The following is a 24,358-nucleotide window of genomic DNA, read 5'->3' as shown; positions in this document are numbered from 1 at the left end:
AGGTCCAGCCCTTAAGATCCTGTGATCCTGTGTAACTACAGTGCTATATACTCCTTTGGCATTGCTCCTATATACTAATAAGGCATTGCTCCAAGCAGTACTTGGGATTGCTGGAGATAAACAGGATTAGAGGAAGGAAACAATATTTACTGTCCAGTCAGCAGCTTTACTTTATCTGCATTGCACAGCCCTCCATGTATGGTTTATTTCCCAGTGATGCTGACTTCTTTACTCACTATCTGTTCTCCTGCATGAATCCTGTTTTGAGATCTGAAGAGTCCTGCCTTCCCAGCACAGCTGCAGCTTTCTAGGTTAGGATACAGCTGGATGCAGCCTTCTCATTTAGCCCAATTATTATTTCATTTTAATTTGTGCCTCTGTAAAATCATGGTGCCTGCTGCAGTACTTATGCAGCAAGCACAAGTTCTACTATATAGAAGTGATTCCTTGCACATCACAACGCATAGAGGGGTCAGGAAAGGAACTAGGTGGGAGCATTCATCCTCTTCTCCCAGCTGTGCTTCAGACAGAATTGTTTCCTATCCACTCTTGACCTGATCCTGTGGTTTCCCTGCTTGGAGCTGAGCAGAGCACAAGAGCAGAAGGTGCTATGTCAGCTACCAGGAGATAGAGCAGTTGTTTCAATGACAGCAATCCCTTCAAAGAGCAGAGCAGAGCTTAATCAGCAAATAGCAAGTGACCTGGAAAGAGGTAACTCAGTGCTTGGCTGCAAGACGAACACTTCATTGAAGCTTTATGAAGGGCTCGCAGAACTTAGTCCCAGAACTCACAAACAGGCCCAAATATCCCATGGAACACAAGAGATAGCTGCTGATTTACATCACCCAAACAAGTTGCCTGGCAGCCAAACAGCCCAGATGGAAATAGATGAAGCTTCCTTGCACTTCACCTCTGCCTCCTTGCTGTTGACAGTTTCTAGTGATGTCATCACTGTCAGGTCAAGCACTGCAGCAGAAGCAGCCATGCTCAAATTCATTGTCTCTAATCTAGAGACATGCCAAGATCCAGGCAGCTCTTAAATTCCTGCTTTAGACCACACAGGCACTAAACATGACTGGAGTAGTCAAAACCACCAGTCCATTTCTCATCTGCCACTAGGAAGGTGACCTCCAGCCTTGGCCAGGCTATGATGCACAACCAAACAGCAAGAAATGTTCACAAACCAGTTGGCAAGTGCTCATAAAAACTAACTTCTCTGCTAGGTCTGCTTCACTTGTGTGAGCAGGCTTAGAAACTCATCTTCACGCTGTAGATCATAGAATCATAGAATCAAGCAGGTTGGAAGAGACTTCCAAGATCATCCAGTCCAACCTATCACCCTGCCCTATCCAATCAACTAGACCATGGCACTAAGTGCCTCATCCAGTCTTTTCTTGAAGACCCCCAGGGATGGTGCCTCCACCACCTCCCTGGTACCTCCAACCATCTTTGTCTCTAGGGCAACACATAAGAGAGCCAATGGCATCCTGGCCTGCATCAGGAACAGTGTGGCCAGCAGGACAAGGGAGGTTATTCTGCCCCTGTACTCAGCACTGGTCAGGCCACACCTTGAGTATTGTGTCCAGTTCTGGGCCCCTCAATCCAAGAAAGATGTTGAGCTGCTGGAACATGTCCAGAGAAGGGCAACAAAGCTGGGGAGGGGCCTGGAACATAAATCCTATGTGTAGAGGCTGAGGGAGATGGGGTTGTTTAGCCTGGAGAAGAGGAGGCTCAGGGGTGATCTTATTGCTGTCTACAGCTACCTGAAGGGACATTGTAGCCAGGTGGGGGGTGGCCTCTTCTCCCAGGCAACCAGCAATAGAACAAGGGGACACAGTCTCAAGTTGTGCCAGGGGAGGTCTAGGCTGGATGTTAGGAGAAAGCTCTTCACAGAGAGAGTGATTGGCATTGGAATGGGCTGTCCAGGGAGGTGGTGGAGTCACCATCCCTGGAAGTCTTCAAGAAAAGCCTGGATGAGGCACTTAGTGCCATGGTCTGGTTGACTGGATAGGGCTGGGTGCTAGGTTGGACTGGATGAGCTTGGAGGTCTCTTCCAACCTGGTTGATTCTATGATTAAACCACCTAAACTGTGGAAAGAAACCAAGCAGGATAAAAATCAGAGAGCATTCACAACAGTTTTACCACAACTAAATGTGAATAAAAACATTTGAACAGTCAATTTCTTCTTATTTTGCCACCCATAAGTCCCTTCCCTTGCTTGCTTTGACACAGCAGGAGCCATGTCCCAGAGGAGCAGCCTTGGTTTGAAAATTTGCTGCTGTTTCCTTGCTGATCAGCAAAGGCTTCAGAAAGATAAATGCAATAATCATCAATTCCTATCCAAAACTGCAGCCTAAGGTTATCAGACATGCTACACCCAGCTAGAGCCTGGAAATAGGCTCCTTTGTTTCACTCACTCCTTTAAGCACATAAAGAGAAGTCAGATAGCAGCTAAACTTCACCACCATGTTCCAAGTGAATTTAGATGTACACACACTGATAAGAGCCAGGATGGCAATTATTTAACTGACTTTGAGAAGGAATAAGGAACATTTTGGATCACCCCCTAGGGCGTCACCATCGCCCTGTGGAATAGCCTGTGTCATCAGTGCTGTCAAGGAACAGAAATGTCAGGCTTTGCAATGGTCCTGACCAAACTAAGCTTAAAACTGCAGGGTCAGTTCTTTCCCTTTCTGCGTCATCTGAAGAGTACAAACAGGACACAGCTTGGTCCTGGCTGCCAAAGGGACATCAGCACCAGCGGAGGGGAACACTCAGCAGGCAGGAAGGTAGCCAGCGCTATGCCCTGTGCAGAATGGGCAGAGGCAGGGAGGTACAGCACAGGGCACAAATCCTTGCTGGCAGTTCACTGGTGCTGACAAAGCAGAGGCACCTCAAGGTGCAAGAGCTAGGAAATGTTGAGCTGCTGCTCCTTTCTTCTAAGAAAAGACTGGGATTTGAGAAAACCTAGACCAATACTCAAATACTTCTCCTGGTGAAGACACGTTTAGTAACAGGCTTCAGCTGTAAAGCACATCTGGCTTGCTTGTGCCCCTGGTTATATCCTCAGAATGCAACAGCACAATAAAGAATAGAATAAAATCAACTAGGTTGGAAGAGACCTCCAAGATCATCCAGGCCAACCTAGCACCCAGCCCTAGCCAGTCAACCAGACCATGGCATCAAGTGCCTCATCCAGGCTTTTCGTTTGATTACTCTTGAGCTAGAGGGGAATGACTGCCCCCCACCCTCTCCTCTATCCCCCTCCCTCTTTTTTCTCTAACACTGAGGAATATAAAAGCCTTAATTAAACAAACAAACCCAACACAAGTCTGGATTTCCTGGCCTTATGGACTTTGCTTAGAGTGGGTAACTGCTGCATGCAGACCACGCTGGTAGGCATTAGAAAGTTTCCCATCTGCAGGACTCCACAAGGGTTTGGGCTGCCTCTTACAGCAGAAGGAAGCCTAAAGATGCCAGGAGGCCAGATGACCTATGGAATGAGACTCAATCATCACCACGAGTAAGAGCCACAAATTATCCCTCCAATGGGAGTTACATGCCCCCCACCCCCCCATTTCTATGAAATGACCCAGACTAGATTTAGCTGGCTGGAAGTTAAGGCATGAAGCTTTATATTCAGAGCTTAGCTCAAGATACAAGCAGGTATTTACAACATATATACAGCTGTAGACAGAAATATACAGGTTTAAAAAAGTCATACAGAAACACAACAGCCCTCCCAGGAACCAGAGTCCCCAGGAGGGGCTCCCAACCACCCTTCCACCTCCTTCCCACCTTATCCCAGACTTTGCCTTATGCCCAAGGTAAGTTTGGAGAATCAGCCAGGGTAGTTAGGAAGCAGAAGGATTAGACAGCAGGTTAGGGAGAAAAGTGCAGGCAGCCAGAGAGCAACTCTGTTATCTGTGTTTGTGTTCTTTTTATACCTCTCAGCAAGCCTATGAGTGCAGCAGACACCACCACTGTTTCCTTTTCACAGCCTGTAATCTAATTCTTCTCACCAAAATATTCCATCTAGCTTCAAGCTAGCACAACTTGCTCAGCAAAACAGCAGTGCTAAACCCAGAAGGGTTAACACTGTACCAAAGTGCTCAGCATCTGACAGTTAGCAGAGTATGAGTGATGTGTCAGACTTTTCATAGGAAGAGCAAGGAGAAACTTCTCCAGACTCTTCCCAGAGCATGAAATTCAACACAGAAGTGACCCTTTGCCATGGTATTGAACATTGTGAGCCTGACTTTCCTTAGATCAGCTGAAAAGTGACTGCTTCCACGCTCAGAGGAAATGATCTTTGTGGGGAACTGAGCATTTGTATATCCTTCAGTGGAAATCAATAAGTCTTTAATTTCCTTGGCACAAAATTAGGTACTTACTGCCTTAAAACTGCCATGCAGAGTAACTAAACCTAGCATCTTGCACTCCATGCTTCTATTTATGCAAACAGCTGCCTCCACCTCCTGAGTGTTTGCATATTTAGCACACAATCATAAGTGTGATTGCGTGGAAAAACATTGAAATGATACCTTCAAATGATACTTTTAAGTGATAAACCATGGCTGGAAGAACATCCTTAGTGCTGTTTCCTGAGTTCCCCACTTCTTTGTCTTTGGCTTAAGAGAATATAGCCACTGAGAGCTCTCAATCTAAAAAGAATTTAAAGTTATTGAAACAAACTGTTTTAAAGGATGGGAAATATTAACTTGTGGTTTTCTTTCAGCTGAAGTCAGAGTAAGGTGTATGCTGAAGCTCAACAGGCAGAGATAGGGTAAAGCCCTTTCCCAATTAAATTACAGAATCATAGAATGGTTTAGGTTGGAAGGGACCTCAAAGATCAGCCAGTTCCAACCCCCTGCCATAGGCAAGGACACCTCCCACTAGAACAGGTTCCTCAAGGCCTCAACCAACCTGGTCTTGAACATCTCCAGGGAGGAAGCATCCACAACCTCCCTGGGCAACCTGTGCCAGTGTCTCACCACCCTCATTGGAAAGAACTTCTTAGAATCATAGAATCAACCAAGTTGGAAGAGACCTCCAAGATCATCCAGTCCAACTAGACCATGGCACTAAGTGCCTCATCCAGGCTTTGCTTCAACACCTCCAGGGATGGTGACTCCACCACCTCCCTGGGCAGCCCATTCCAATGCCAATCACTCTCTCTGCCAACAGCTTCCTCCTAACATCCAGCCTAGATCTCCCACAGAACAACCTAAGACTGTGTCCCTTGTTCTGTTGCTGGTTGCCTGAGAGAAGAGACCAACCCCACCTGGCTACAGCCTCCCTTCAGGTAGTTGTAGACAGCAATGAGGTCCCCCCCTGAGCCTCCTCTTCTCCAGGCTGCACACGCCCAGCTCCCTCAGCCTCTCCTCACAGGGCTGTGTTCCAGGCCCCTCCCCAGCTTTGTTGCCCTTCTCTGGACACCTTCCAGCACCTCAACATCTCTCTTGAATTGAGGAGCCCAGAACTGGACACAGCACTCCAGGGGTTGCCTGACCAGTGCTGAGCACAGGGCCACAATGACCTCCCTTGTCCTATATGTAACACAAGTGCTGAGTTTGCAGCAAGCAGCTATCAGAGCTAAAGAAGTGCCAGGATTAAGGCTGCATCCGTGAAAGATGCTCAGCACTATTTTGCTTAAGCAATGTGTTATAGGGTTTAATTCCAGACCACACAGAATTTTTATCCTCTATATGTGCTTAGGACAGACAATTCTCTGATAAGCATCAGCTCCACACAGCCTCCCCCAAGCCTCAGTGCAGAGGGGAAGCTGTACAGAAAAGCTTTGAGGTACTCTGTTTTCAGTGCTGCTGAGGAATTGACTTCAGTGGGCTTATCTCACTTGTCCAAGCAACCAGCTTATGACACTCAGTGATCCAAGTTATGGCATTCATGGCTGTGGTTAATACTTATTTTGATGACATGAAATGTTCTAGAGTGCTGAAGACATGCAAAAAAGTCACACCCTTGACATTTTGCATTAAGCACCTGAAAATAATAAGCATTTTTCTCCTCTGCCCCATGTGCTAGTTTGAGGCTAGCTACAAGGTTTTGGTGAGAACTAGATGACAGGCTGTGAAAAGGAAACAGTGGTGATGTCTACTGCACTCACAGGCTTGCTGAGATGTATAAAAACAAGAACACAAACACAGATAACAGAGTTGCTCTCTGTCTCTGGGGCTGCATGAACTTCTCTCTCTAACCTAAACTCCCATCTGTGTGACTAATCCATCTGCTTCCTAACCCCCCTGGCTGATGCTCCAAACTCACCATGAATGTAAGGCAAATTCTGGGGTGGGGAGAAGGTGGAAGGGTAGTTGGGAGCCCCTCCTGGAGCCTCTGGTTTCTAGGAGGGCTGTTGTTTTTCTGTATTACCTTTTTAACTTGTTTATTTCTGTCTATATTGCAAATACCTGCTTGTATCTTGTGCTAAGCTGTAAATACAAAGCTTCATTCAATTTTCCAGAGCAGCTGAGTCTAGTCTGGGTGATTTTCTTAAGTGTCAGGGGCAGCTAACACCCAAACCATCTCATCCCAAAATTCAGCTCCTTATCCACAAAGCAACAAGAACAGTCAATGTCAAGAAGGGAAAAAGAAAACCCACCTCAAGTCAGTTTCTCTGGAGAATAATTATTCATCATTTGGATATTAGCATAAATTGTGGTGACTGCCATAAAAACACACAGATAAGGAATGGTTGTTTGGTCTTTCATTGAATCATAGAGACAATGAGACAGAACAAACTATCTCCTAAGTAGCATAAAGACTGGATGAGGCATTTAGTGCCATGGTCTAGTTGACTGGCTAGGACTGGGGGATAGGTTGGACTGGATGATCTTGGAGGTCTCTTCCAACCTGCTTGATTCTATGATAAAAAGAAACAAAGCTAACTGCCTCAAAAGCACGATGTAAAGTCTGCAGCCATTCAAATCTCTGCCATTTATTAGCTTTTCAATGCTCCCCTTCCCCTCCATGCTTTTTGCATAACAAAACATCTTTCCATTGCACACTGCTGGTACCCAAGAACGCAACACAACACTCAAAGCCATATCCCAGGCACAAAACCTATTTGCAGGCTTACAGATGCTTCTGAAAATGCAGTTCAAAAAGATCTAAGTGCTAAGCAGTGTGGGCCCAGAACATCTTTCCCCTGGAGTCTATAAAGCAAAAGGACATAAGGTTGACAAGAGTGAAGGAGAGACACCACATCAACTGTAAGTTATTTCGCCCAGAGTGTACTGTTATCAGAGCACGTCACAAGCTAAGCAGACACCTCTGTGTGCCTGGGAAAGCAAACAACTGGGATTTTTTAGACAAGAACCAAGGATAGCAAAGCTGCTCAGCAAATGTGACTCCATATTCTGTGATAACAGGATCATTTTTCCTTTGCTAAGATTCCTTTGAAGACATCTCTGACTTAGCATGAAGACTGTAAGTTTTCTTCTTCAATTTGTTTACTTGCATGGGGATTTATTCATTATAGAATCAACCAAGATCATCCAGGCCAACCTAGCACCCAGCCCTGTCCAGTTATCCAAACCATGGAAGCAAGTGCCTCATAGAGTCTTTCCTTCAACACCTCTAGAGACGGTGACTCCACCACCTCCCTGGGCAGCCCATTCCAATGCCAATCACTCTCTCTGCCAACAACTTCCTCCTAACATCCAGCCTAGACCTCCCCCGGCACAACTTGAGACTCTGTCCCCTTGTTCTAATGCTGGTTCCCTGGGAGAAGAGACCAACCCCACCAGGCTACAGCCTCCCTTCAGGTAGTTGTAGGCAGGAATGAGCTCTGCCCTGAGCCTCCTCTTCTCCAGGCTAAACAACCTCTGCTCCCTCAGCCTTTCCTCACAGGATGGAACACAGGTTCCAGGCCCCTCACCAGCTTTGTTGCCCTTCTCTGGACACCTTTCAGTATCTCAACATCTCTCTTGAATGGAGGAGCCCAGAACTGGACACAGCACTCAAGCTGTGGCCTGAGCAGTGCTGAGTACAGGGGCAGAATAACCTCCCTTGTTCTACTGGCCACACTGTTCCTGATCCAGCCCAGGATGCCATTGGCCCTCTTGGCCACCTGGGCACACTGCTGGCTCATCTTCAGCTACTATTTACCAGCACCCCCAGGTCCCTCTCTGCCTGGCTGCTCTCCAGCCACTCTGTCCCCAGCCTGCAGCGCTGCTTGGGGTTGTTGTGGCCAAAGTGCAAGTACGAACAACAAACAACCTAACACAGATATCATCTCAGTAAAGAGCAATCAACAAATGAAAACCAAAACTAGGAACACCATGAAGGCAAAGGAGCAGGTGAAAAGGCAAAAAAAGAGGTGTGTCAAGGGGAAAGTGACAGGGGCAGCAACACGAGATTAATACCTGAGATAACCCTGGGGCATAGCTGAACAACATGGAGAGAAGTTTGGTGCCTGTCAGGGTACAGGGAGACATAGAATCACAGAATTGTCAAGGATCATCTAGTTTCAACCCCCCTGCCATAGGCAAGGATACCTCACACTCTATCAAGTTGCTTAGAGTCCTATCCAGCCTGGCCTTAAAGACCTCCCCACACAAGAAGACTTCACAACTCAGTTGGAATTTCCTATGAAATGGTTGTCCAAGAAAAAGTCTTCAGGAGTCTAATACAGTATGTGGCAAACATTGTGCTTAATTTTCATGAAAGACAGCTTTGTCAAAGAAAATGATCTGAAATGGGAACATATCTCCTGGTGGCCCAAACCAGCTAATCACCAGGCTAGCTTTTCCCTACAGCAAACTGGCTCAGAGGAGATTCACTCTTGCTCTTCTCAAGTGATTTTGCTAATTAACTTCCTTCTCTAAAACTGAAGGGAGGCACAGGCATTTTTGTCTATTTGCAGGCTCTAAGCACCATATAAAATAAGGAATTAATGTCAGTACTGCAGGGGACTACAAACAAGAGCAAACAGATGAAACTGTAAAAGCTGTCCTGAAAGATGTATCTATTTCAATCAGCTCCCAGCAGTAGTGATAGAAACCCTACAGATAGATTATATAGAAGCCCACTTTTCCTATCTGCATATCAAACAGCAATAGGCTCTTAAAGGAGATTTGGAACATTTATCATAGACTTGCTTCCAGCCATGCTCCAGAAGTACTAACTTCTGCTATTCTGCCTCTGCAGAGTCATGAGAAGCTCACCTCCTACAATCATCAATACCCTCACAATCCTGAGCATGCTTACAGCCAGTGCAATACATCTCTAATGCTGGCTGGTGCTACCTAAATAATGAATGTGGGGGTGGTGGAGTCACTGTCCCTGGAGGTGTTCAAGAAAGGACTGGATGAGGCACTTAGTGCCATGGTCTAGTTGACTGGACTGGGTGCTAGGTTGGACTGGATGATCTTGGAGGTCTCTTCCAACCTGGTTGATTCTATGATGCCAGGATGCTGCACAGATGTGCCAGTGGCTCTTATCTCACATGGGTTACCTGATAGCTTAGACCTGACATGGAACAATCATCACAAAGTGCCAACATCCATACCAAAGTGATTCCTGGGAGCACATATGTAACAGTCAAACAGGTAGAATCACAGGATCAGAGGATATTAGGGGTTGGAAGGGACCCAAGGAGATCATCAAGTCCAACCCCTCTGCCAGAGCAGGACCATACAATCTAGCTCAGGTCACACAGGAACACATGTAGAGGCCTCTGAAGTCTCCAGAGAAGAAGACTCCATAACCTCTCTGGGCAGCCTGTGCCAGTGCTCTGTGGCCCTTACAGTAAGGAAATTCCCCCTTCTGTTGAAGTGGAACCTCCTGTGCTGCAGCTTCCATCCATTGCTCCTTGTCCTATCCCAGGGAGCAGTAAGCAGAACCTGTCTGCCTCCTCCTGACTCCCAACCCTCAGATGTTTATAAACATTTATTAAATCCCCTCTCAGTCTTCTCTTTTCCAGACTAAAAAGTCCCAGGTCTCTCAGCCTCTCCTCATCAGGCAGTGTTCCAGTTCCCCTCATAGAATCAACCAGGTTGGAAGAGACCTCCAAGATCACCCAGTCCAATCTAGCACCCAGCCCTAGCCAATCAACTAGACCATGGCACTAAGTGCCTCACCCAGTCCCTCTCCAGCAGATCCCTGTCCCTCTTAAACTGGGGAGCCCAAAACTGAACACACTATTCAAGTTGAGGTCTCACCAGGCAGAGTAGAGGGGGAGGGGAGGGAACCTTCCTTAAAAAAAAAGAGAAAAAACAGGCACCCTAGAGAATAATTCAGTTGATTTATCTTTTTAAAGAGTATTTCCCTGTGGGCAGCATGGGCTTTTGAGGGACCAAGTTGTGCAAAATTCTTGGACAGCAAGCCTGCCTTTGAACAGTCAGGTTGTAAATGCCAAGCCTGGAAATCTCTGAAGACATACTCAAACTTCTAAGGGATAGATACAGAGGCACATTTGGAGGTGTGCTTACTGCAGGTCCTCCTGTGGTGGTAAGGGGAAGCTACTTGGAGAGATGTGCCCTGCAGTATTGCAAGCATCTACATACAGCTGTTAGGAACATGAGGTTCTCTGGCAAATATTCTCTCAGGCTTGTGCTCTCCTAGAGTAAAAGTCATCCACATGCAGAAAGCTGTGCATCATTAGCTTCCTTACTTGGGGATTTAATTGCAGCTTCACTGATATTCATGCTGTGTAGAGATGGTGTTCACAGAGATGGAACATTTGCATTACTTGCTCCGGTGTCAAGATCCCTTCTTTCCACTTTGATGCTGAGGAGCTAGCACATAGCTTTTCCAGCATCAAATGAAATAATCAAGTGGTTAAAACAGAGACATGGAAAGCTCTTGATCTAGTTATCTTAGATTACTAGAAGAGAACCACTTGAAGTTGGTTGAGTCAATTTGCCCTTTCCACATCTTCCACCAAAAAAAAAACCCAACAACCCAAAATACATTAACATTTCCACTGTTACTTGAAAGCAAGCACTGTACTTAAATATATATATATATATTTAATTGTGTTTCTAAGAGGGCAGCATATGCACAGAAAACAGGTGGAACACATTTAACCAGCTATTCCTTCCCATTGATACAAAGCAAGCATACAGCACATGAACACCCTGCCCAATACTTCCTAAAAGCACCAAACTGCTGGTAAATTCTGTAGTAAAACACTCATGCACAAGGCAGTAGATACAAGTTGGCTGTTAGGAACAGGTTCTTTAGCATGAGGGTAGTGGAACACTGGAACAGGTTGCCCAGGGAGATGGTTGGGGCACTATCCCTGGAGACATTCAAGGTGAGGCTCAGCATGAGTCTGGACGACCTGATAGAGCTGAGGATGCCCCTGCTGACTGCAGAGGCAGTTGGACTAGATGACCTTTGGAGGTGCCTTCCAACCCAGACTATTCTATGATTCTATGACTTTCAGAAGTCCATGAAATGAAAAGTAGAATATCATAGAATCAAGCAGGTTGGAAGAGACCTCCAAGATCATCCAGTCCAACCTAGCACCCAGCCCTAACCAATCAACCAGACCATGGCACTAAGTGCCTCATCCAGGCTTTTCTTGAAGACCCCCAGGGACAGTGCCTCCACCACCTCCCTGGGCAGCCCATTCCAATGGGAAATCACTCTCTCTGTGAAGAACTTCTTCCTAACATCCAGCCTATACCTACCCTGGCACAACTTGAGACTGTGTCCCCTTGTTCTATTGCTGGTTGCCTGGGAGAAGAGGCCACCCCCCACCTGGCTACAATGTCCCTTCAGGTAGCTGTAGACAGTAATAAGATCACCCCTGAGCCTCCTCTTCTCCAGGCTAAACAGGCCCAGCTCCCTCAACCTCTCCTCACAGGGTTTGTGTTCCAGGCCCCTCCCCAGTTTTGTTGCCCTTCTCTGGACATGTTCCAGTACCTCAACATCTCTCTTGAATTGAGGAGCCCAGAACTGGACACAGCACTCAAGGTATGGCCTGGGCAGTGCTGAGTACAGGGGCAGAATAACCTCCCTTGTCCTACTGGCCACACTGTTCCTGAGCCAGGCCAGGATGCCATTGGCTCTCTTGGCCACCTGGGCACACTGCTGGCTCATCTTCAGCTTACTATCTATCAGTATTCCCAGGTCCCTTTCCTCCTGGCTGCTCTCCAGCCACTCAGTCCCCAGCCTGTAGTGCTGCTTGGGGTTGTTGTGGCCAAAGTGCAGAACCCTGCACTTGGCCTTGTTAAATCTCATCCCATTGGCCTCTGCCCACCCATCCAGCCTGTCCAGGTCCCTCTGCAGGGCTCTCCTACCTTCCAACAGATCAACACCTGCTCCTAGCTTGGTGTCATCTGCAAACTTACTGATGCTGGACTCAATCCCCTCGTCCACATCATCAATAAAGATATTGAACAGGACTGGGCCCAGTAGTGATCCTTGGGGAACACCACTAGTGACTGGCTGCCAACTGGATGTGGCACCATTCACCACCACTCTCTGAGCTCTGCCATCCAGCCAGTTCTTGATCCAGCACAGAGTGAATCTGTCCAAACCAAAGTAGCAACTGAACTGAAGACAGCTCATCTGTTAAGGTCTCCAGACATAGAGAGACAGAACTCTAATATTTGCAGTTCTACAGCTATACAAACTTGAAATCCTTCTGGACAAGGCCTGCAGACTAAAGGAGAGAATATGTCCTGGAAAACTGTAAATGAGTAACAGAGAAAGCCTAGACAATCAAACGGTGACTGCAATTCCTGTGTGTGCTCTGCTTGAGTCACTATGCAATAAGAAACAGGCAGGTAAGCCCACAATTACTACAATGTGTAATATAGACATAGAATATGCATACAACAGGTTGTAACCACATGTGCCTTAGGAAAATACAGTGCTTCATTACCTTTGACAACAGCTCTAAGCAGTATTCAGAAGTAGCTTAGAACAAAAAAAATCACTGGCCAGGGCATCACCTGGCTGGTACTTATGACTTCATCTCTGCATCATGCACAACCCAGTCCTACTTTCCAGTCTAGGGCAGAGAGGGAAGTTGGGGCTAATCCACTGCCTGGATTAGCCATGTGGTAATAGCTGCATGCACAGGTTTTGTTGGAAAGGATATGAGCAGGTAGAAAGCATAAAACTACTGAAGCAGCATGGAGAAATGAGTGAGCTTTCTGTAAAAACAGACCTGTTTATAGTCACAGCATCAATGTATCTGGTTGAATATCTGTGGGGTATAAAGCACCACAGAACCTGCTTCTATGGAAAAGTCAAGGGAGGAATGCACACTAAACATGCACAGGAAAAAAATAATGCAGTGACTTCATCAGACCATTGGGTGATTTTGGCTGGCTAAGGAACAGAGCTTTTTTTTTTCCCCTGCAGTTGTTTTCTATGCAGTCTTCAGCCACCCTGCAAAGGAATTAACATGACACCATGCTGTGAAACAAGGAAGTACTATGCATGCATTCCCCTATCAGAACAGGATTCCCAGGAAATGAAAAGCACATCTACCTCCTTGAATTCTGTGCTATTTGGGGGGGATTGCACTCTTCTCTCTACCTCCCAAGGCTTTTACAGAGGCTTACATCTTTATTTTTTAAGCCCACATCCCTGCAACAGGATGTGCTGACAAGGGTAGCAGGTGCATGGACTCCTCAGATGTCAGGATCTAAATGTAAAGATCTTATTGCAAGGATTTAAACTGGAGAAAAGACTGCCTTCAACTGGAGAAAAGACTGCCTTCAACTGGAGAAAAGACTGCCTTCAACTGGAGAAAAGACTGCCTTCAACTGGAGAAAAGACTGCCTTCAACTGGAGAAAAGACTGCCTTCAACTGGAGAAAAGACTGCCTTCAACTGGAGAAAAGACTGCCTTCAACTGGAGAAAAGACTTTAGGATTATTGTTTTTCCTCCCTTCCCTTTGCCTCAAGGTTACTTAGAATGCACATTGCATTATGCACTTATGGCTTTGAAACTTCTATTGGAAGAGACAGATGTGATTAAGCACTTGGAGTAAAAAATGAGCAAGATACTCTTACTTAGACATGAGTTGTAACTTGAGTGAGACCAGGCTTTTGATGGAATGGGAAGCAAGAATATAGATTGGTTTAAGGTGCAGGAATAGCTATTTCTATAATATTAAGTTGAAAAATCAAACCAGGCTGTGCTGTACTTCACTGTGTGATCTTCAGAATTACTTAGCTTGTGCACACATCTTATTTACAGTAACTTTACATGGAACAAAGTGGTGTAGTAAACAGCTCCACGTGCAGATGCACACACACAATTACTTAGCACATGTAATCAAGAAAAGCTGAAGCCTGCTCTGCAGGTCTCCTTTCACAGCAAAAAAGTTTCTTTGCTGCTGCGACTCTGTCAGCATCTACTGAAACTGGAAGAGAACAAATCCAGGCACGTTCATTACCAATTTAAAACAAGTGCTGCATGGACCCCACGCAGTACCAAAGCCTTTCTGTACTAGACAGTGCAGAGAGTTGCTCTAGAGGTCGATACTTTGGTCAGTGTTTTTAAACAGGTCACTGAGCTGCACAGGTGCCAGGCTAGGTCTGGTCTGCTCCGTACTAGGGAGCAGGCAGGCTGCAGATTGGCAGCATGCTCCCCCTGCATGGGGGAGAAGGGAAAGAGGTCTCAGGATCAGCTGCACCAGCAAGTGCAACATGATGCCAGAATGCATGGTCTGACGGGGGAGGTGACTTAGACTGCTGACATCTGGGCTGTGTGCTGGGCGCTACTACTTTTTTTTGTGAAGGCAATGCAGCAGGTACCTCACTGCACCATGAAGTCCTCTACCTGCAGATCTGTGTAATCTCCCTCCTACCCCCAGCACCTCTTGCAATTGCCCAACCTGGGCTTCCTCCTCCCTAACACATATACACACTATCAATACAAGCAGCCATCACACCTAAGCAGAGAAAAGAAATGAAGGGTGTTTAAAACAGTGACAGCGTTTTAAAGTTTTGACCCATTTGGGAGAGGAAAGAAGGTACACAAACTGCTGAACGAAACAGCTCATGTGAAGCAAAGCTCTTTGAATTACAGGGTAAATCAGGAACAGAATGATTTTATTGAGCCACACTAACCAAAAAACTAATTTCCAAACATCAGCATAACTCTTGCTCAAACCCAGAAAAGGCAATGCAGAGACAGCACACGAGCTTAATTCTTACCCTCCCTCGGTATATAAGAGCACAACCTCTCTCTGCCTCACCTGGGAGGTAGACCACCCCGGGATGAGTTTGAACCAGTGCTCTAAGTACGCCTTCAGCAGACCTTTGAAGATTTAGTAAAGTCTTTATTACTCCCGCAGTGTGTGAGGGCTGTGCATAGTCAATCATAAAGTATTCACAACATGAACCATCTTTAAGTTAAATATTTTGTAGTCCTTTCGTGTCAAAAGCAAAATTATCCATCCATCCATCCATCCATCTATCTCTCAGAACTCAGGTATCTGCAGTTACTTCAAAACTGATGCAACAAACTGGGGGGAGGGGGGCAAAAGAGGATGCCTAAAGGCACAGTTTACTGTGGACTGAATCGTTGCTTTTTCTATGTACAAAATCAGAGCTGTTCAAATAGCTCAGAGCATGAATTAAGCACAGACTTTCAGACATTTAAATGCACTTCTTTTCCACTGCAGAGTTGTAAATGCGCTTCAGAAAGCAAAGAATTTGCAATTACATAGAGCAGAAAGAGGGTCGTTAGGTTGCCTATTCCGTAACTTCTTGTCCAAGCCAGCTTGCACTCGTAAGATGCAGAAGGTGCAAGTTACAAACACCTAATGACATAGCCTTATACCGAAACATGATGAAAGAGTCCATCCTCCCCGTGCCAACGACACCAAACACCAGCTCAAATCACATGTGTGAGCCCCACACTTGGAACCCTGGGGGGCTTCAAAGTTTTCCAGATGGCCAGCCAAGCAGAGGCTGTCTGTGCCCTTGCACTACAGTGGCACAGACCTACAGAAACGAGTTACCTTGACCAAACGTGCCATCCCATTTCCCCAGAACCTTATCCCACTGCTGCCACGGGCAACTGCGCTCGATGCTCAAGCCTCCCGTTTCAAGGACAAAGAGGCGGCACTCGAAATGCAACCACTACTTCAGAGCTCCGGGTCGGAGAGGGGAAAGAGCAAAATAAAGAGCAAACTTGTCTTTTAGTTAGCCAGCAGCTGCTACGAAGATGCTTAAAACGATGAGTAGGTACTGAGTGAAGGTCACGAGGCTCATCTAAGAGTATAGGGGGAGAAAAACAGACGGGGGAAGGGGGAGGGAGGCAGAGAGCGAGCGAGCGAGAACGAGCACTGCAGCAAAGAAGCTGCCTGCGCTCAGCTAATACATGCTGCCACTTACCATCAACACAGAAAGATCCAAAGGGAATCAGATTAAGGATCCTTTTTAGCTCTCTTCAACAGAAAGATCCCCACATGAAGTTCTGAACACGGCCGTCCAGGCAAAAGCAAGGTAATGCGATGATGGCACACAGAAAACACACAAACGGTTAAGTGCTTTTCACAGCCTTCCGAAACCTGCAAGCAGTTTGTGCTGAAGCAAAAACCCCAAAGCTAGGAAGTCTGAAAGGCGACTCCTACATAACGCTGCAGCTAAGCCAGGCTGCCGGGTTCCAGCCACTCGCACCGCACTGTTTTCATCTTCATCTTCTCACCATTACTTAGAGGTGGGCTTGGGGGTGGGGAAAAGAGATTTCTCCTCCGAGTGGAAAGGAGCGCAGAAACGCCATCAGCATGTTTAATCAGGCTCTGGGAGCACCCAATCAGAGGAACTGAGTGGTGCCAGCGTGACAGTTGTCCAAGCGCAGCCACCGCGTTCCCACTGCCGGGCTAATCTGCTGCTTAACCCCGGCGAGGTTTGCGGTGCCCACGCACAAACAAACCGGCTCCGTGAGCTGCGTCTTCCCCTCTGAGGAGCAGCGCTGTGCAAGCTGCCAGCTTCCCTGGCTTGCTGTTCTGACAGGCTGTTTGCTACATCTCTGTGCAGTAGTGCAAAGGCAAGAAAAGTTTGGAGGTTTGAATGTCAGCAGCATTTAACTTGCAGTTTATTATCCAGTAGCTTCTTTCTATATAAAACAGACATTAACTATTGCTTCCCCTGGGCAGGTTTCTTTCTGGAGAAGAAAGAAATCCATAAGAGATTTTACAGCACAGCCCCACTGCTGTGAAATGCTTTGCTAGAGCCAGTGCTGGCTTTGACATGACATCACAAGCCCTACGGGGAGAGGCTGAGGGAGCTGGGATTGTTTAGCCTGGAGGAGGCTCAGGGGAGACCTTATTGCTGTCTACAACTACCTGAGGGGTGGTTGTGGCCAGGAGGAGGTTGCTCTCTTCTCTCAGGTGGCCAGCACCAGAACGAGAGGACACAGCCTCAGGCTGCACCAGGGGAGATTTAGGCTGGAGGTGAGGAGAAAGTTCTTCCCTGAGAGAGTCATTGGACACTGGAATGGGCTGCCCGGGGAGGTGGTGGAGTCGCCGTCCCTGGAGCTGTTCAAGGCAGGATTGGACGTGGCACTTGGTGCCATGGTCTGGCCTTGAGCTCTGTGGTAAAGGGTTGGACTTGATCTGTGAGGTCTCTTCCAACCCTGATGATACTGTGATACTGTGATCATAGAACCCTAATGACACCTGAATACACCAAAAATAAAGGTCCCTGGGTTGATTGTTTGTGCTGCTCGCTATCCCATTATTGGACATCACACACACAAAACCCCCAACAACAAACCCAAATCCAAACCCAAACAAGCCCAAAGAAAACAACACTGCCCCCCAAAAAACAACCAAAAAAACCCCTCAAACCCACTCAAAAAAAACTCAAACTAATGCAAACCAACAGCAAAAATAAGCATCACCAAAACCCAAGACAGACCACAACTTAAGTTTGTCATAGGATGTCCAGGACCTAGAGATGAACCTTTCTATAGCATTTCATAGAATCAATCAGGTTGGAAGAGAGCTCCAAGCATTTAACCCATCAAACCAATCTGCACAGAGAAGTGATGCAGTCAACATTAAAGCAGCCAAACGCTGCAGCTTCCAGGAGATGCTTCTGATCCTACAGAACAAATGCCTGCGTTTAACTACGGGGGAGAAAGTCTCCTGGTTGTGTGGCACAATGCAGTCCACAGCGAAGCACGTGGACTAAATGCAGAAGGCAGATTTGCATTTACTTAAAGCAAACACTCTCCCAGCTGATAAAGTTGGTGGCTTGCCTCTTCAAAACATTTCAAAGCAGTCAGTCCTGGAATTATGCCATGTCATAGAGCAAACATGAATATCATCCACCTGATATTCGCATCACAGAAGATGGAAAGGTTATGTAGAGCATGGGAGGAGAAAAAAAAGCATCCCTCAAAGTATCCCCAGCTGTGGTATACATATTCCATCAAGTGCTTGTGGAATATACTGCGTAACACCATGAGGATTAAGCAACAAAGCTGGTGAGGGGCCTGGAGCACAAATCCTATGAGGAGAGGTTGAGGGAGCTGGGCCTGTTTAGCCTGGAGAAGAGGAGGCTCAGGGGTGGTCTTATTACTGTCTACAACTACCTGAAGGGGCATTGTAGCCAGGTGGGGGGTGGCCTCTTCTCCCAGGAAACCAGCAATAGAACAAGGGGACACAGTCTCAAGTTGTGCCAGGGTAGGTATAGGCTGGATGTTAGGAAGAAGTTCTTCACAGAGAGAGTGATTGGCATTGGAATGGGCTGCCCAGGGAGGTGGTGGAGGCACCGTCCCTGGGGGTCTTCAAGAAAAGCCTGGATGAGGCACTTAGTGCCATGGTCTGGTTGATTGGATAGGGCTGGGTGATGGGTTGGACTGGATGATCTTGGAGGTCTCTTCCAACCTGGTTGATTCTATGACTATGACTAACTAGACAAACAAATAAATCAAAGGTTCTGTGCCCTGAACTGCAAACTAACAACCTAAAGTTCAATGTAATCCAACTGCTCAGTTATAAAATGTTTGGGTGTCAATAGAGCATGCAAATTCCACTAGCAGGCAGCAGTGATTCTTGCAGAACACCAGGCTGACATACCACAAATGGCCACAACCAAAATGAGAAGTCTCTGCTTTGATGACAGGACGCTGGAAGGACCATTACTTTCTTGCATTACATTTAGGATTTAACAGGCTTGCCTCCTGCTGTCCAACAGAACATGCATGGTATTTGTTCCTCCCTTTTCATAACCACCATTAGCTCAAAAAACACAAGCTGACTGGTATGAGAGAGAGAGAGAGGGCACTGGTTAAGGACAGATCAAAAGGATAAGAAAGGAGGGCAATTATCATATATAAATAAAGCACACTGGATATAGAGAGCAGCATCTATGCATATAAATAACCTATATGTAAAAATATAGCCAGGATGGGATTAAGCACAAGAAAGGGAAGCAGCAGAAGAAAATACATTAAACTGCAGTAGGCTTTCATGCCATATTGCTATGCTAGCAGAAAAACTACTATTTGACACATCACATGCTTGGGGAAGTAGGCAGCTTCTGTTCCAGGGAACTGAGCATGGGTGTCTGAAGATACCCACTGCAGAAAAGATTGGCCACGTCTTAACAGTCATTTCACTGCCAAAACAAAGCTACTAGGCTTCTTCCTAAGGTTATACACTCAAGGTCCTGAACTATGCAATAAACAGAGAAGAAATCAGAGAGAAATTCCACATGATTATAAACCAAAAAACTCAAATCCCTTTTTTCCTATCAGGATGCATGAAAAAAAAAAACCTATCATAGAATCATTAGTGTAGCAGTTCTCTGGAGAGCAGAAAGCTGGGTCATAGGCAGAAGTTAATGGGCCATGCTAGGATGTTTTTTGTGCAGAAACCTGAATCTGAACTTTGGGAAAAGAAAGGTATTGGGGGGGGGAGGGGAGGGGGGACTGTCTGTCCCCAGCTTTCCCTGTGTGATTATGGGGGGTGTGAGAAGTGGTTGCACCCACAGGAGTAGGAAGAGCTGCTGTGATCCCTCCAAGTGATGTCTGGTGACAGCTGTAACAAACCAAAGGATATGAAGGAAGGCTAATAGACTAATTCATTCAAGCTTTCAGCCAAGAGCAAAGGATTTAATGCTCAGCTAATTTAGATTTTAAGCTCTTACTGAGGCCACCTTTGAGAATCTGGAAGAAGTCTCAGGCAGATGCTCACAGTAGATTCAGTGAGGGGTCTATATTTCTGGCCAAAAGATCCCAGCTTCTTTATGGTGGTTTGGTTATAGTTGAGAGAATGAAAACCTGATTTTTTCCTCTCCTCCTTCATTTGCAGATGATCCTCTCAGTATGGTCTCACCAACCTGTGGTTGGTGAGGCCATAACCACAAGTGAAGGAGACTGGCTACCTGCTTAAGTGTCATCTTTAGAACCATTTCAGGGATGCAGTGTCCTGCATCTGGGTGGGGGCAATCCTGAGCACAAATCCAGGCTGGGCAGTGAGTGGCTGGAGAACAGCCCTGAGGAGAGGGACTTGGGGGTGCTGCTGGACGAGAAGCTCAACAGGAGCCAGCACTGTGCACTTGCAGACCAGAAAGCCAAGCAGAGCCTGGGCTGCATCAGGAGAAGTGTGGCCAGCAGGGCCAGGGAAGTGATTCTCCCCCTCTACTCTGCTCTGGTGAGACCTTACCTGAAGTATCAGTTCTGGAGCCCTCATTACAAGAAGGATGTGGATGTGCTGGAGCGTGTCCACAGAAGGGCTGTGAGGATGATCAGAGGACCTTTGCTATGAGGACAGACTGAAAGAGTTGGGGCTCTTCAGTCTGCAGAAGAGGAGGCTCCCAGGTGACCTTCTTGTAGCCTTCCAGGATCTGAAGGGGGCTACAAAAAAGCTGGGGAGGGACTTTTTAGGATATCAGGGAGTGACAGGACTGGGAGGAATGGAGCAAAGCTGGAGATGGGCAGGTTCAGGCTGGACATGAAGAGGAAGTTGTTGAGCATGAGAGTGATGAGAGCCTGGACTGGGTTGCCCAGGGAGGTGGTTGAGGCCCCATGGCTGGAGGTGTTTAAGGCCAGGCTGGCTGAGGCTGTGGGCAGCCTGCTCTAGGGCAGGGTGTCCCTGACCCATGGCAGGGAGGTTGGAACTGGCTGATCCTTGTGGTCCCTTCCAACCCTGACTGATTCTGTGATTAGGAGCAATGGGAAGGAGAGCACACATACATTCCCAGAAAGAAGATAATTCTCTCTTCCATTTCAGTAAAACAACTGCTGCCTGACAAAAAAAAAATTACTAGAAGCAGCTGTTCTTCTCCATCTAGTTAAAGGAGAGAAGATCACTTATGTCTCATGTGACAGAGAGCCAGGAGCATGTTGCCAGTTAAAATGGGGCTTTGTTTTATTCTACTCATCTATTTGTTTGCCCAGATAGCAAACTCAGGAGTAGGTGGTCCAGAGCTGTTCCAATCAACATTTCTGAGCTGGATTGTAAAGTTGATGCCTAGCATTTAATAGAAGTCTGATCTCACTACTGAGGCCTCAAATGAACTTCCAAGTGCTTAGAAAGAAGTGAAGGATTGAAGAAGGAGCACAAGGGCAAAGGAGTCTGCCAGTATGCAGGTCCCAGCTCAGCAGCACACATCAACGGGTGAATGTGTGAACAGGACACACTGCAGGCAGGAGAGAGAAGCAGCAGCCTGAAACACAAAAGGAACAAATCACAGATTTCAAGGAGAGGTCTTTAAATGTTCAGTGGGTAATTGAGGTGCAAGTGGTTTGTTTCTCCAGGCTGTCAAGAACACCCCGAATGTAGGTGGAAATTTCCATGCTCTGAATTAAATGAAGCAGAGAGAAATGAAACAAAATCCAGAAGGTAAGAAAGGTGTAAAACATCCCCTCCTTTTTTGGTCAGAGTGCTTATGAGCCTCCCCAAGGCATTCAGGCACAGCTCTGATGCACAGCATCCAGGAGCCTGATGAGGGGGGGGGAAAAAAGGCAGGAAAGTTCCTGCTAACTTTAGCTTGTCTGAAGGTGACTGAGGAAAATAAGTACTTGGTACTGCTCAGGTTCAGCTTCCCTCAACTTCCTGATTTTTCTATTTTTATATCCCATAGATTGAAGTGCTTTCACTTATCAGGGATTTTTTCCTACTTTGATCTTTTAAGCACTGACAAAATTCTCTCCTTAGCTGTTGTCTTGGTAGGTTTTTTTATTTTCAGGCCTATTAGGTTGTCTCAAGGTTCCTCTGCAATTTTTCAGGACTCCTTTTCCTTAAAAGTCAAGTAGGAATTTAAGCAATTCTTTTAAAACACATTGCAAGAAGATGTCTTTCTGCTGGTTCTAAAATAATGGTAATCTGTGGTTTCTACTTAAAAGCTATTGAGTGCTACAATGAAATGTGTTGGGTTATGATATACTCCCCCCCATTGCATCAAACAGAAATATTTAGTGAATATTAGAATCACAGAATCAGGCAGAGTTGGAAGGGACCACAAGGATCATCTAAGTTCCAATCCCCCCTGCCAAGGGCAGGGACACCTCACACTAGATCAGGCTGGCCACTGCCTCATCCAGCCTGGCCTTAAACAGCTCCCAGGGATGGGGCTTCCATTACCTCCCTGGGCAACCCATTTCAGGCTCTCACCACCCCCATGCTGAAAAACATCCTTCTAACATCCAGTCTGAATCTATCCATTTCCATCTTTGTTCCATTCTCCCCAGTCCTATCACTTCTGAATCCTAAAAAGTCACAGTATCACCAAGGTTGGAAGAGACCTCACAGATCATCAAGTCCAACCCTTTAGCACAGAGCTCAAGGCCAGACCATGGCACCAAGTGCCACATCCAATCCTGCCTTGAACAGCCCCAGGGATGGCGACTCCACCACCTCCCCGGGCAGCCCATTCCAGTGTCCAATGACTCTCTCAGTGAAGAACTTTCTCCTCACCTCCAGCCTAAATTTCCCCTGGTGTAGCTTGAGGTTGTGTCCTCTTGTTCTGGTGCTGGCCACCTGAGAGAAGAGAGCAACCTCCTCCTGGCTACAACCACCCCTCAGGTAGTTGTAGACAGCAAAAAGTTCTCCCCTGAGTCTCCTCTTCTCCAGGCTAAGTCCCTCCCCAGCTTTCTTGTAAGCCCCCTTAAGATATTGAAAAATCACAATAAGGTCCCCTTGGCTCCTTCTCCTCTCCAGCCTGAACAGCTCCAACTCCCTCAGTCTCTTCTCATCGGAGAGATTTATGTAAATGCAAGGAAAAGACCAAACCAAACAAACCCACAAAACCAAACCAACTAAAAAGCAAACAAACTAACAAATCCCAAACAAAAAAAATGCCCAATAAAAAAAACCCAAGCAAGTCAAAACAATCCCCCAACAAAAATGACCAAACCAAACCCAACAGCAAACAAACAAATTTCTTTGGAGCAAAAAGTAGATTCATGAAAAATTCTTAAGTACTGAACTGCCATCAGTAGAAGATGGCAAGATGCAAAGGTTGGTGAAGATTCAGAGTGCTGCATGTATAGAAATGGGTTTTTATATATATTTGTATTTATATCTTCTTGACATATTGATCCAAACAGATCTTTTTGGTTTTGATTGTGGCTGAAAGCAGAGCAGGAGGGTTTTTTTTCAGCTGCAGGAAGAGAGTCAAGCTACATCAGGTCACACAGCAGGGAGATGCTGTGACACTGAGCTCCTGAGAAAAATGCCACCTAGAAAGTGTAAGGCCAGATGCCAGGAACAGACAGGCCCCCAGACAGTCAGGAGGGCATTCCAGTCCACGGATAAAACAGGTGGCTTGAGCTGTGCCAGGTCATTAGTCAAGTCTGAGCTGATCATACACGAATCATTCATCTTTATGAAAGCAAAACAATGAACTAAAGTCAATGCTGAAGCAGAGAGGAGGGACCCAGCATGGGTAGATGTATCACAGAATCTCTGAATGCCAGGGGCTGGAAGGGACCTTGAAAGCTCATCCAGTCCAACTCCCCAGCCAGAGCAGGATCACCTAGACCCAGATCACACAGGAATGCATCCTAATGGGCTTTGAGCGTCTCCAAAGTCCAACCTAGTACCCAGCCCTAGCCAATCAACCAGACCATGGCACTAAGTGCCTCATCCAAGCTTTGCTTCAACACCTCCAGGGACGGTGACTCCACCACCTCCCTGGGCAGCCCATTCCAATGCCAATCACTCTCTCTGACAACAACTTCCTCCTAATATTCAGCCTAGACCTCCCCTGGCACAACTTGAGACTGTGTCCCCTTCTTCTGTTGCTGGCTGCCTGGCAGAAGAGACCAACCCCACCTGGCTACAGCCTCCCTTCAGGTAGTTGTAGACAGCAATGAGGTCAGCCCTGAGCCTCCTCTTCTTCAGGCTGCACACCCCCAGCTCCCTCAGCCTCTCCTCATAGGGTTTGAGTTCCAGGCCTTTCACCA

General features: G+C 46.6%; 1 protein-coding gene across 6 annotated transcripts in view; it reads right to left on the bottom strand.

Annotated features, from left to right (window-relative positions):
• ANO4 (anoctamin 4) overlaps window positions 1-24,358 on the bottom strand; it is a 231,837-nt gene that overhangs the window by 178,072 nt on the left and 29,407 nt on the right. The window contains exon 1 of one of the 6 annotated variants that reach the window (XM_064155011.1): window positions 16,333-16,782. The exons of 4 other annotated variants lie outside the window; for them this stretch is intronic. The gene's annotated coding sequence lies outside the window, so the exon portion shown is untranslated. Of the gene's footprint in view, window positions 1-16,332; window positions 16,783-24,358 lie in introns of those variants that run through there. One more of the 6 variants, XM_064155012.1, reaches the window with a different exon arrangement.

This window comes from Pogoniulus pusillus, chromosome 15 (genome assembly GCF_015220805.1).
Source record: "Pogoniulus pusillus isolate bPogPus1 chromosome 15, bPogPus1.pri, whole genome shotgun sequence".
NCBI classification, from domain to species: Eukaryota; Metazoa; Chordata; class Aves; order Piciformes; family Lybiidae; genus Pogoniulus; species Pogoniulus pusillus.
This window is presented reverse-complemented; position numbering and strand designations above follow the sequence as displayed.